The sequence below is a fragment of the Danio rerio genome, chromosome 13 (genome assembly GCF_049306965.1).
Source record: "Danio rerio strain Tuebingen ecotype United States chromosome 13, GRCz12tu, whole genome shotgun sequence".
NCBI lineage: Eukaryota > Metazoa > Chordata > Actinopteri > Cypriniformes > Danionidae > Danio > Danio rerio.
The window spans coordinates 24,634,279-24,646,545 of NC_133188.1; the positions used below are offsets into that span (position 1 = coordinate 24,634,279).

At 42.4% G+C, this 12,267-nt stretch overlaps 1 long non-coding RNA gene across 1 annotated transcript; it reads left to right on the forward strand.

The window, feature by feature from the left end:
* The first annotated feature begins 1,376 nt into the window (after positions 1 to 1,376).
* LOC141377180 (uncharacterized) lies at positions 1,377 to 11,093 on the forward strand. The gene is made up of 3 exons (XR_012389298.1): positions 1,377 to 1,673; positions 2,074 to 4,616; positions 10,121 to 11,093. It is a non-coding gene; the product is annotated as an uncharacterized lncRNA (long non-coding RNA).
* Positions 11,094 to 12,267: the final 1,174 nt, after the last annotated feature.

Consider the following 12,267-nt stretch of genomic DNA (forward strand, 5'->3'; position numbering starts at 1 on the left):
TTTTGCTATTTTCTAAAAGCCACTTCCCATTTTGTAAAGCTCAACAACCTTGAGCCCCAAATCACAGCAATGTTCTTTGGTTTTAAAAAATGTGATGAATGACTTGGCAAGTTTGAACTGTTTGAACTTCTCAAATTTATACCCCTGTGAACTATGAGCTCATGGTTCAACAATCTTTTTTTTGTTTCTGTACCCAAAATGTGAAATAGCAATGGCAATGTATCTTTCTTTATCTTTTTACTATCTATTTTATGTTCATATAAATTAACTGGGGTGCTGCATTTGTTTGTTGTAAATGAGAGCTGAGATTTTGTTAATATTATTAACAAAAGATCTAAATTATAAATAAAACATATTGATGAAGGGTTTAATGTATTGAAATGCAAACTAAACTAAACTTAAGCAACACAGGGCAGAGTTTAATTGTGTTGTTTACTAGTGCATATAACAGACAGTGAGCCAGTGAACTGAGCATGGCTTGGATGGCAGTCACAGAGTTTAGTTTTCCAAGCAGCCCTAACCCTCCCTCCATGAGGACCACACCGGTTACTATAGCAACACCACCTCACTCAAAGGCTTTTTTGACTATTTGGACTTGATGTCAGGGTTATTTGGTTTGTCTATATCTCCTTAAAAGCAAACCTCAATACCAGTCAGACCAGAAAACAAAAAGATTTATTGAAGTCCGGGGCTCCTGTAGCCACGTTAGAACGGACCAAAACATGAAAATAAGCATAATCAGAGCGTCATATTGAAGGGCTGAATATACATACCTTATATGCCAGTATGTACAGACCTTATTAGTATACATACATTATGATTTTACATTTTTTAATGTGTAGAAATTAAAATATGGACATACTGACAGCATCTAAACCCTGTTCCTGGAGATCTACTTTCCAGTAAAGTTCAGCTCCAACAATGATTAACCACACATGAATCAAATAATTAGGACCTGAAAGTGGCTTGGACAGGCAGGTGTGTTTGACATGGGTTGCAACTGAAATCTGCAGGAAGGTAGAACTCCAGGAACAGGGTTGATAATTAAAATTCATTCAATTTCTTTTTGGCTTAGTCCCTTTGATAATCAGGGGTCGCCACAGCGGAATGAACCACCAACTTATCCAGCGGATGTCCTTCCAGCTGCAACCCATCACTGGGAAACACCCATACACTCATTCACACACATACACTACGGACAATTTAGCTTTACCCAATTCACCTGTACTGCATTTCTGTGGACATGCAGTACAGGTGTTTTACAGGAGATCAACAAAGGATCTCCAGTAAAACTTTCCTCTAGCATAAATTTTCCTTTTAAATGGAAAAATTTGACGCACGTACCTATTGATACATTTCTTATGCAACAGACTAACACCTTCTAAAAGCAAAGAAGAATGAACATTCACCGAGCTCCTTGGGTTAAATCTACAGTGACTTTTAACTAGGTAAACTAAACCGGGTGATGCTTTAACCACTTACAATTAAAAAAAAATTAATTCGAAAAGTTGGACCATCGTGCGCTTCGTCTCTGTGGATCTTCGGTCGCGACGTCATGAAGGTTAACTTTTGGGCACTTCTGCCGAAAGAGCGCACGCGCGCGCACAGCGTAACGTCAGCAAAAGACTGTTTGTTTGTTTGTTCCCGCCGGTCATGAGTCAGGTCCGCAGGCGGTGAGTAAATGCATAAATTACATTTCTGTTGTTTACAAGCGGCCGTAAGTGCGTAATGTAAACATCACGAACATGTTGTGAATCAAAAGCCTCCAGGAATGAACGTAGGCTAACGTTTTCAAAAAACATTAGAAATATAACTCTGTATTCCATGCTTGTTCCTAAACTGTTAGGCTATTTGAAGCTTTATTTATGTGTGTACAAATTTTAAACATAACTCATATTAAGTTAGGTCAAACTAACATCAAGTTCTTTGATGCAAATCTCTGATAAACTTTTGAACAGCGTTCTACACTGCTAATGTTAAGTAAACCTCACAAGCCATCTGTTATGTAGAAGAAAATTAGTATTCCAAACCTTGTTAACAGAGAAATAAAATGTGGTTCTTGTCCACTTTCAGTGGGAGTCCGTGCCAGATGGGAGTGGACATGTTTTGTTTGCTTCAGCTGTCAATTTGAGAAATAGCACAGTGCTACCAATTTTTATTCAGAGAGGATTTGGAGCTGCACACTGGTGCTTCTCCTTCGGTTCTTCGGCTGTTCCACCTTTCTCAGTTAAGGCTGCAGGCAGGTGCAGACAGGTGTGAAAGTCTCCAGGGGGATACAGGCACATCATTCTGTTAAAAGTAGATTTGGGCTGATAAACTTTCATTATCCAAAACTGTTTGTTTAGAGGTGCTAATATTGGGAGACTACAGGTTTGCGCATGGGTGTAAAACAGTTTTTGAGCTACATGGTGAAAGTTCAAGGAAGCAGATGTATTGGAGGCCCTGTTGCCACCTGATTTAGCATACAGTTCTATTACATCTGAACACAAATGGTGAGCTGATATGCATTATCATTTCCACCTTGGTATTAACATGCTTTCAAATGTGTCTTTTGTGACCACTTTTGCTCAGATCTCAAGACCAATCTGTACATCACTTCTGCAGGTTTTTAAAGTGATGTACAAATATACTATTGATTGGATTAACTTATGTTATGTGAATGTTATATTTTGGTAAAGCACATTGAGATATGAAACCTACTGATCTGATTATTTTATAATAGCCATCCTGTCAAATACATTTTTGACTCTGGAACTGATCAAATGTGGAGTTTTTACTACTAGTTTTTCTAATTTTAAAATGTAGAAAAATAATGTTTAAAAGAGCAAAACATCTTTTCATTGGACAGTAAGGTAAAAAATTAACATAGCTTAGGCTTGATAAATAAGACACATTTGTCATCACTTAGTTAAAATGGCTATAGTGTTTTCCAGTGTATCAGAATAAAAGAAAAATATTTAAGTGGCAAAGGTTCTAGTCCAAATATGTATGTGAATGACACACAAAGATAGATAAATCAGATTAGCGATGCTTAGCAGGAACTTTTACCAGGCCATACTGACAGTCACTTCAGGTTGGATACGTTATATATTGCCTACAACCAAAAGCAATGAACAATTAATTGCAGATGCAAGTTCAATTTCATGTCTGTTTGACATGGAGACCCCCTGAGGTTTAAAATAATAGTTGCTTAATATGATTTAAAATGATGGCACCACCCCGTGCAGGAGGCTTATTTTCCAAACACCCCTAGTGCAAATGTGGATATATTCAATAGGTGATCTGGATGCACAAGAGAAAATGCCTGTCAGGTTTTTGTGCAGCTACTGAATGAGGTGTTCAGTTCTGAAGGGTCGAGATGCAGCAGAGTTTATCTCACCAGCTCCAGCACACTAGTTTATATGTACCTGGTTGGTGCTAAACTTTGCCGGACAGTGTTTCCAAAGGGATAGATGTGAAAACCACTTGCCTGCCATATCAGTCTTTTAGGGGCTTGAACACTTTCCTCTTTGAGAGCCTAAAGGCCTGGGTATATTTCTTTATCAGCATTCTGCACCATCCCGTGCACAGCGATATCCGTATATAAAAAGAGTATGATTACCTTTGTGAGTGCTCTCTCTGTTGGGAAGATTGACTGTTTACAGATTCTCATGTTTGATATATGTCATTACACAACAGGACACTTGAGCTCCAGACTGTTATGAATACAATCCGCTCTATTTGCCAAGGCTGTGGATTAAAAATGTAGCATTAATATTCAGGTTCTTGTGCAGACTGATGATTTCTTAAAGCTAGTAAAACGATGTAAAGAGCACATGTTATGTTTTGGTAAAACACAGTGAGATATGAATACCTTCTGATCTGAATATTTTATGAAAGCCACCCTGTTAAATACATTTTTGATGACCTCTGGAACTGATCAAATGTGGATCAAGTTATTACTATAGTTTTTCTGCTTTTAAAATGTAGAAAACTAACGTTTGAGAGCAAAAACATCTTTTTAATACACAGTAAGTTAAAAAATGAACATGGCTTAGGATTGATAAAAAAGACACCCTTGTCATCACTTAGATAAAATGGCTATAGTGTTTTCCAGTGTAATATTTAAGTGGCAAAGCTCCTAGTCTAAATATGTATGTGAATGACATGTAAAGAAATATGGAATCAGATCAGCGATGCTAAGCAGGAGCTTTTACCAGGCCACACCGACAGTCCTTTCTGGTTGGATACCTTATATGTTGCCTACAACTAAAAGCAATGAACAGCTAGTAAAGAGTACAAAAAATAACTAAAACATTGAGTAAAGGTACAGATTCCTTACAGTAAATATGACTCCATTACCAGTCATAAGTCACCAATTTCAATTACATCTTGTTGTAATTACATGTTTTATAGAAATAAAATCAACACCTCAATACTGCAGTAAACATCTAAAGACAGTTAAACTCGAGTGCTAGAAAAGAGCATAAGAAAAAAAGGTCACTTAAATTATGTACAATTAAAACAATATTCAGTAAAATGAATAGCCTACACTCAAAATGGATGTTGTGGATTTAGCTACATCTGCAGCAGTTAAGTCAAATCATATTTATTTTTTAGAGCTTTTATACAGGATGGTGTCACAACTCAAAGATGACGAAGGAACCCAAGTGCAAGTGACAGTTTTATTAACGCACACAAAGATAACACAGAGAGACTGGGTGGCTGGAAGTCGAAGGTCATAGAAGCAAATATTCACAGTAAACAGAGAATCAAGAGTTCATCAGGAAGAACCTCAATCTCCGTCAACAGAGCGTATCAAAAGTTCATCGGGGAGCACTCCAATCTCCGTCAACAGAGCGAATCAAAAGATCATCGGAGGAGAAACTTCAACCAGCACACTAACCAGCGAACTCAACGGGGAGAGCCTGACAAAGGACACAGAGACAAGTGAGGACAACGAACTGACAAGGTGAGACAGGAACGCTGAACATTTATAGCCACAGTAAATGCGCTACACCTGGAGCGCAATAATCAGCTGAGCGGTGCTAGGCGACCGATGACCATGATCATGTGACCGCCCAGCTGATAACATGAAAACAACAACAACACCGACAGCCACGCGACTCACACAAACACAGAGACAAACGCAGACACACACCGCAAACACAAATAAACAATTCGCACCACGCAGACACATCATAGAAGAGCAGATAGATCCACAACCGTGACATTACCCTCTCCCCTAGGGACGCCTCCTGGCGTCCCCAGACGAGCCTACCTGGCGATTGTAATCATCGATAAGAGAGTGATCCAGTATGTCCCCGGCCGGAACCCAACTTCTCTCCTCAGGACCGTAACCTTCCCAATCCACCAAGTACTGAAATCCTCGTCCCCTCCGTCTAGAGTCCAGAATGCGCTTAACCGAATAAGCAGTCTCCCCATCTACGAGGCGCGGCGGGGGGGGAACTGGTGTGTGCGGATTAATTGCCGTATGAAAAACGGGCTTTATTTTAGATACATGAAACACGGGATGAATTCTCCTGTACGCTGGAGGTAATTTGAGGCGGACTGCCACAGGATTAATGATTTTAGTGACAGTAAAAGGGCCAATAAATTTAGGAGCTAACTTATTACAAACGGTGCGGAGAGGAATGTTTTTAGATGAAAGCCACACTTTTTGACCGACAACGTAAACGGGAGGCTTAGACCGGTGGCGATCGGCTTTAGCCTTAGTGCGCTCCCCCACCTGGAGGAGGGTCTGTCTGGCCCTGTTCCAGGTGCGGCGGCACCTCTGGACAAAGGCGTGAACGGAGGGGACCGCGACTTCGGATTCCAGACTGGGAAAAACTGGTGGCTGGTAACCTAGACTACACTGAAACGGAGAGAGGCCCGTAGCCGACACTGGTAACGAATTATGTGCGTACTCCACCCACGAAAGTTGCTGACTCCAAGAGGAAGGATTCTGCGAAACCAAACATCGCAATGTGCGCTCAAGATCCTGATTGGCTCTCTCGGTCTGACCGTTACTCTGGGGATGAAAACCAGAAGAAAGACTAACAGTAGCCCCCAATAAACGACAGAATTCTCTCCAAAATTTAGAGACAAACTGAGGCCCCCTGTCAGAAACCACGTCTGTCGGGAGGCCATGAATGCGAAAGACGTGATCAATGACAGCAACCGCTGTCTCTCTGGCTGAAGGTAATTTGGGCAGAGGGACAAAATGAGCAGCCTTCGAGAACCTGTCCACCACGGTTAAAACCACCGTGTTGCCGTTAGAAGATGGAAGACCCGTAACAAAATCTAGCGAGATGTGTGACCAGGGTCTCGAAGGTACTGACAGCGGTTGAAGGAGTCCAGCAGGTGGGCGATTGGAAGTCTTAGAAGCGGCACAGACAGAGCAAGCCAAAACAAAATCGCGCACATCACGAGCCATTACTGGCCACCAGAATCTTTGTTTAATAACAAATAATGTGCGACTCACCCCCGGATGACAGGCTACCTTGGAGGAATGACCCCACCGGATAACGTCGGACCGAAGATCCTCTGGCACAAATAATCGACTCGGCGGGCATCCGATCGGGGGCGTTACCCCATCCAGGGCTGTGCGAACCCGCGACTCGATCTCCCAAGAAATATTCGCCACAAAAACCCTCTGCGGAAGCACCGGATCTGGAGATGACGTACGATCCGAGCGATCAAAAAGACGAGATAACGCATCAGGTTTGATGTTCTTAGAACCAGGTCTGTACGAGATTGAAAAATTAAATCGTCCGAAAAATAATGCCCACCGAGCCTGCCTAGAGTTTAGTCTCTTGGCAGCTTTGATGTACTCAAGATTCTTATGATCGGTCCAAACGATAAAAGGCACCCCAGAACCTTCCAACCAATGTCGCCACTCCTCCAACGCAAGCTTGACGGCCAGCAACTCTCGATTACCAATGTCGTAATTTCTTTCTGCAGCAGATAAACGATGTGAGAAATACGCGCAGGGATGAATCTTGCCGTCCAAGGCAGAGCGCTGGGACAGGATGGCTCCGACCCCCACCTCGGACGCATCGACCTCCACCACAAACTGCCGAGAAGGATCAGGGGCTATAAGAATCGGGGCTGAAACGAAGCAACCCTTCAGTTTTGAAAATGCAGCCTCGGCTGCGTTAGACCACCTGAACGGTGTCTTGGAGGAGGTCAAATTAGTCAGAGGTGCGGCGAGCTGGCTGAAATTGCGAATAAAACGCCGGTAAAAATTGGCAAAGCCCAGGAACCTCTGCAGGGCCTTACGGGAATCTGGGGTTGGCCAATTTACCACAGCCTGAATCTTCTCTGGATCCATGCGCATCCCCTCGACCGACACGATATGCCCCAAAAACTGAACCGACTGTGCATGAAACACGCATTTCTCCGCCTTGACATAAAGCCCATTCTCTAACAGCCTCTGCAACACTCGCCTGACGTGCTGAACATGTTCCTGGAGAGAGTGAGAAAAAATCAGAATGTCATCCAGGTAGACATAGATAAACTGATCTATCATATCTCTCAACACATCATTGACGAGTGCCTGGAAAACCGCCGGAGCGTTAGAAAGGCCGAAGGGCAGAACGCAGTACTCAAAATGCCCTCTAGGGGTGTTAAACGCGGTCTTCCACTCATCCCCGGGTCTTATGCGAACCAAATGATAAGCATTGCGGAGATCTAATTTTGTGAAAAAGTTCGCCCCCTGCAGGCGCTCGAAGGCTGAAGACATCAACGGCAAAGGATACGTATTCTTAACCGTGATGCTGTTCAGCCCTCGATAGTCAATGCACGGACGAAGAGAACCATCCTTCTTTTTCACAAAAAAAAATCCCGCCCCCGCCGGTGAAGAAGACGGGCGGATGATCTTGGCTGCTAGAGAATCAGAAATATATTTCTCCATAGCCTCCCTCTCTGGAACAGACAGCGAATATAACTTGCCCTTAGGCGGAGACGTACCTGGCAATAAATCTATAGCACAGTCATAGGGACGGTGAGGAGGTAGAGAAGCAGCCCGAGACTTACTGAACACTCTCTTCAGGTCGTGGTACTCACGAGGCACGTTTGACAGATCCACCTGCTCCTCCTGAAACACAGAACAAGGAACATTAGGACAGGCAGACAATAAACAAGATTCATGACAGCTCTCACTCCAGGAAAAAACTGCATTATGACCCCAATTAATGTGAGGTTTATGTAAGACTAACCACGGATGTCCCAAAATAACAGAAGTATCAATGGTGTCAGTGAGAAAAAATGTAATGAGTTCAGTGTGATTTCCAGAAGTAATGAGTCTTATGGGAGCAGTAATGTGTGTGATGGTCGGAAGAGACAATCCACTAAGAGCGTGCACCGCTATTGGAGAGGAAAGAGGAAAAATAGGGATCTTCAGACTGTTCGCTAATTTAGAATCAATAAAATTCCCCTCGGCTCCGGAGTCGATGAGGGCGTGGCATGTGTGAGAAGTGGAGTTAAAACACAGTTTAATAGGTAAGAAAGTCATATTAGCAGAGTTCTTTTTAGGCATAATTTCACCCACCAATAAACTCTTACCCATAGATGGCTTATCATTCTTGGCCGGACAAAAAGCCACAAAATGACCCCCAACTCCACAGTACATACACAAACCCCCAGAACGGCGACGACGTCTCTCCTCAGCAGAAAGACGAAACCTTCCCATCTGCATGGGTTCGGGCTCCGATTCAGGGGGCGTTGCCTCTTGAAAACAGGTCTGCGAAGCCAGGCGCTGAAGACGGGGCTCCTTGTGAAGATGTCTGCGTTGGAGACGATTGTCCACTCTAACAGCCAGATTAATGAGACCTTCGAGTGTTTTCGGCAACTCCAGCGCGTAGATCTCGTCCTTGATGTGCTCCGCTAATCCATGAAAAAACATGTCCCACTGCGCCTCGCTGTTCCAGCCACACTCCGCTGCCAGCGTACGAAACTCAATTGAATAGTCCACAACGCTCTGATCTCCCTGATGGAGCTCTGCCAGCTTTCTGGACGCCTCTCTGCCCGAAGCCGCTTGATCAAACACCACTTTAAGTTCTTCTGAAAAGGCTTTGAAGGTGTTACAACAGGGATTCTTGTTCTCCCAAACCGTTGTTCCCCATAATGCCGCTTTACCTGTTAGCAGATTGATCAAAAAGGCTACTTTGCTCTGCTCGCTGGGAAAAGACGAGGGCTGGAGAGCGATGTATAGCGAACATTTTGCCAGGAAGGCTCGACATAAATGGGGTTCGCCCGCGTAACTCTGCGGCGGAGGTAGTCGTGGTTCGGTGGAGCGGGTTTCGATAACAGCTGGGCTGGCTGGTGGATTAACAGGAGGAGGTGGCTGAGCGGATCCGGCAGCGAGACCCGTGCTGAGACGCTGGACTTGAGTGGTGAGTTCGGAGACCTGGTTAACAAGCGCTTGAATGGCCTGACTGGTTACCTTCATCTGTTGGTCTTGATGGTCTAGGCGAGCGATGCTGCGAGACAGGATCTCCTGAACTTCCGATGTACTTGCTGGGTCCATAGTGGTCAGTTCGTTCTGTCACAACTCAAAGATGACGAAGGAACCCAAGTGCAAGTGACAGTTTTATTAACGCACACAAAGATAACACAGAGAGACTGGGTGGCTGGAAGTCGAAGGTCATAGAAGCAAATATTCACAGTAAACAGAGAATCAAGAGTTCATCAGGAAGAACCTCAATCTCCGTCAACAGAGCGTATCAAAAGTTCATCGGGGAGCACTCCAATCTCCGTCAACAGAGCGAATCAAAAGATCATCGGAGGAGAAACTTCAACCAGCACACTAACCAGCGAACTCAACGGGGAGAGCCTGACAAAGGACACAGAGACAAGTGAGGACAACGAACTGACAAGGTGAGACAGGAACGCTGAACATTTATAGCCACAGTAAATGCGCTACACCTGGAGCGCAATAATCAGCTGAGCGGTGCTAGGCGACCGATGACCATGATCATGTGACCGCCCAGCTGATAACATGAAAACAACAACAACACCGACAGCCACGCGACTCACACAAACACAGAGACAAACGCAGACACACACCGCAAACACAAATAAACAATTCGCACCACGCAGACACATCATAGAAGAGCAGATAGATCCACAACCGTGACAGATGGACTGTGTCAAAGCACTTTCACAAAATAAACAAGGGCATACCATATACCCAACTATGTTGACAGATCAAATTCTGGAAGAAAGCTGCTTTTAAAGAAACATGGTCATTATGTAGCACAAGTTGGTTTAGTAGGGTGGTGCAGTGCCACAATGGGTAGCGCTGTCACCTCACAGCATGAAGGTCACTGGTTCGAGTCTCAGCTGGGTCAGTTGGCATTTCTGTCTGAAGTTTGCATGTTCCCCATGAGTTTGCGTGGCTTTACTTTGAGTGCTCTAGTTTCCCCCACAAGTCCAAAGACATGCACTAGGGCTGTCTACTAGCCAATTGAGTGCGTACACTTTCCTTCTGCCCAATCAGAATTGCGCAACCGAACTATGAGGAACGGCCACAAAAAAAAAAAAAAAAAAACAGGAAAGTGCAGAGAAGTACAGTAGGATGATAGCGTCTCCCGCTTCAGAAGCAATAATAGACAAATTAATATCAAAGAAAAACAGGACATTGGTAATATGGGAATATTTTGGTTTCAATGTAAAAAAAAAATAAAGTAAAATGTTTTGATAACTTTGTGTATTTCTCATGCATTCACGGCTCGCGATGCAGGTATGTGCGTCATCTGAAGTGACTAACTGTAATGTACTATAAAAATAGAATTTGTCATTTATATGTAGATGGATTAGTTGCAGAGTTTCAAAGCAGCTCACCGATTTAAATGCTTCTAATTGGATATTACGTCATTCAGTGTGACTATGCGCTTAACTTTACAGAGAGCTACAAACTACTGTTTGCTTTAAGAACATGTTAACAAATTTAGTTACAAACTAGCTAGTAGTTACAAAGCCCCTAGTGTGGACTTTATCTTCCAGTTTAAAAAAGGACTTACGAACGCCTGGTGCAACTCTACCCAGGAGATAGCTAATGCCATAACTCACTATACCTTGCTAAAGACAAGGTGCTTTTTAATGCAGTGACCAAAGAGGAATAAAAAGAAAAACTCATCTAAATCAAAGACTATAAAATACACAAGACATGTCACTTGTATACTTGAATGGGGGAAAAGTGTAACTGTCAATATGGGAAATGAAGCCCTGCCTTCTAGTACAAAAGCCAATCAGCGATTGATATAGAATGACAATTCTCCGGAGGAGTGGTTCGGACCAGACGCAAGTTTCTGCAGATTTTGTGTAACACGAACATTTAGAAATGAACCTAAATAGACAGTTGTTGTTTAATTGTATTGGTTATTTGTAATATGAAATGTATTCGTTTGCTTGGAAAGTAGTTTTGGAGAATTTGATGTTTCCCCATTCAAACAGAATGCCAAAGCATACTGTCCGAGAAGCGTTTCAAAGGTGGCCGCCAAGTAAAATGACTTGCCTTAAAGGGACTTTGTCTAAATGCAGAATAGGAGATGTACACTTCTGTCTCGCACCTATTTTAGCCATTTTGTACGTGTAACGTGATGATATTTTTTGTAGCGTCTGTGATAGTTATTTTGTTTTAGACAACATAAGCTACAGAAAGGCTCTTATCAGCCATGTTAGTTTGCTGAATCTTCTGTGTTTTTATAATTATTATTTTTTGTTTGTATAACAAGCTACACTATCTCCCTAATTTGAGTTTAACTTGTTTACAGAAAGGTAAGGTCATTTCATTTGTGATTATGGTTTTCTCTAAAGAAAAAAAAATGAGTGTTAATTTCTGAATATTTAAAAACAAATTTGAATAAATGTGTAAGTTAATATATTTTCAGTTTCTTTTTTTTTAACTAACACTAAGTAGTCAGTAAGAAGCTATGATACAAATTATTGAGCTGAAGTTTGACTACAAAATTAAATCGCTAATCAAAACAACAACGCAATATCTGTTAAAAAAAATCACAATTAGAATTAGGGACTGAGCCAAAAAAAATTTATGAATGAAGTTGACTATAAGCAGTCCTGCTATTCGCTTGTTATTTTTGAGGCATTGAAAAGACTGTTTCTAAGTTCAACTACAAGCATCTACTGATTTAAATGGAGAAAACCAATTCAAAACTCATAAGCCATATCAAACATTAAAACAGCAAATATTTTACCAAATCATGGTGTCACTACAGTCTCTTAGCTTGTTGCATCCCAAACAGCAATATTTTAATGATTTGTAAA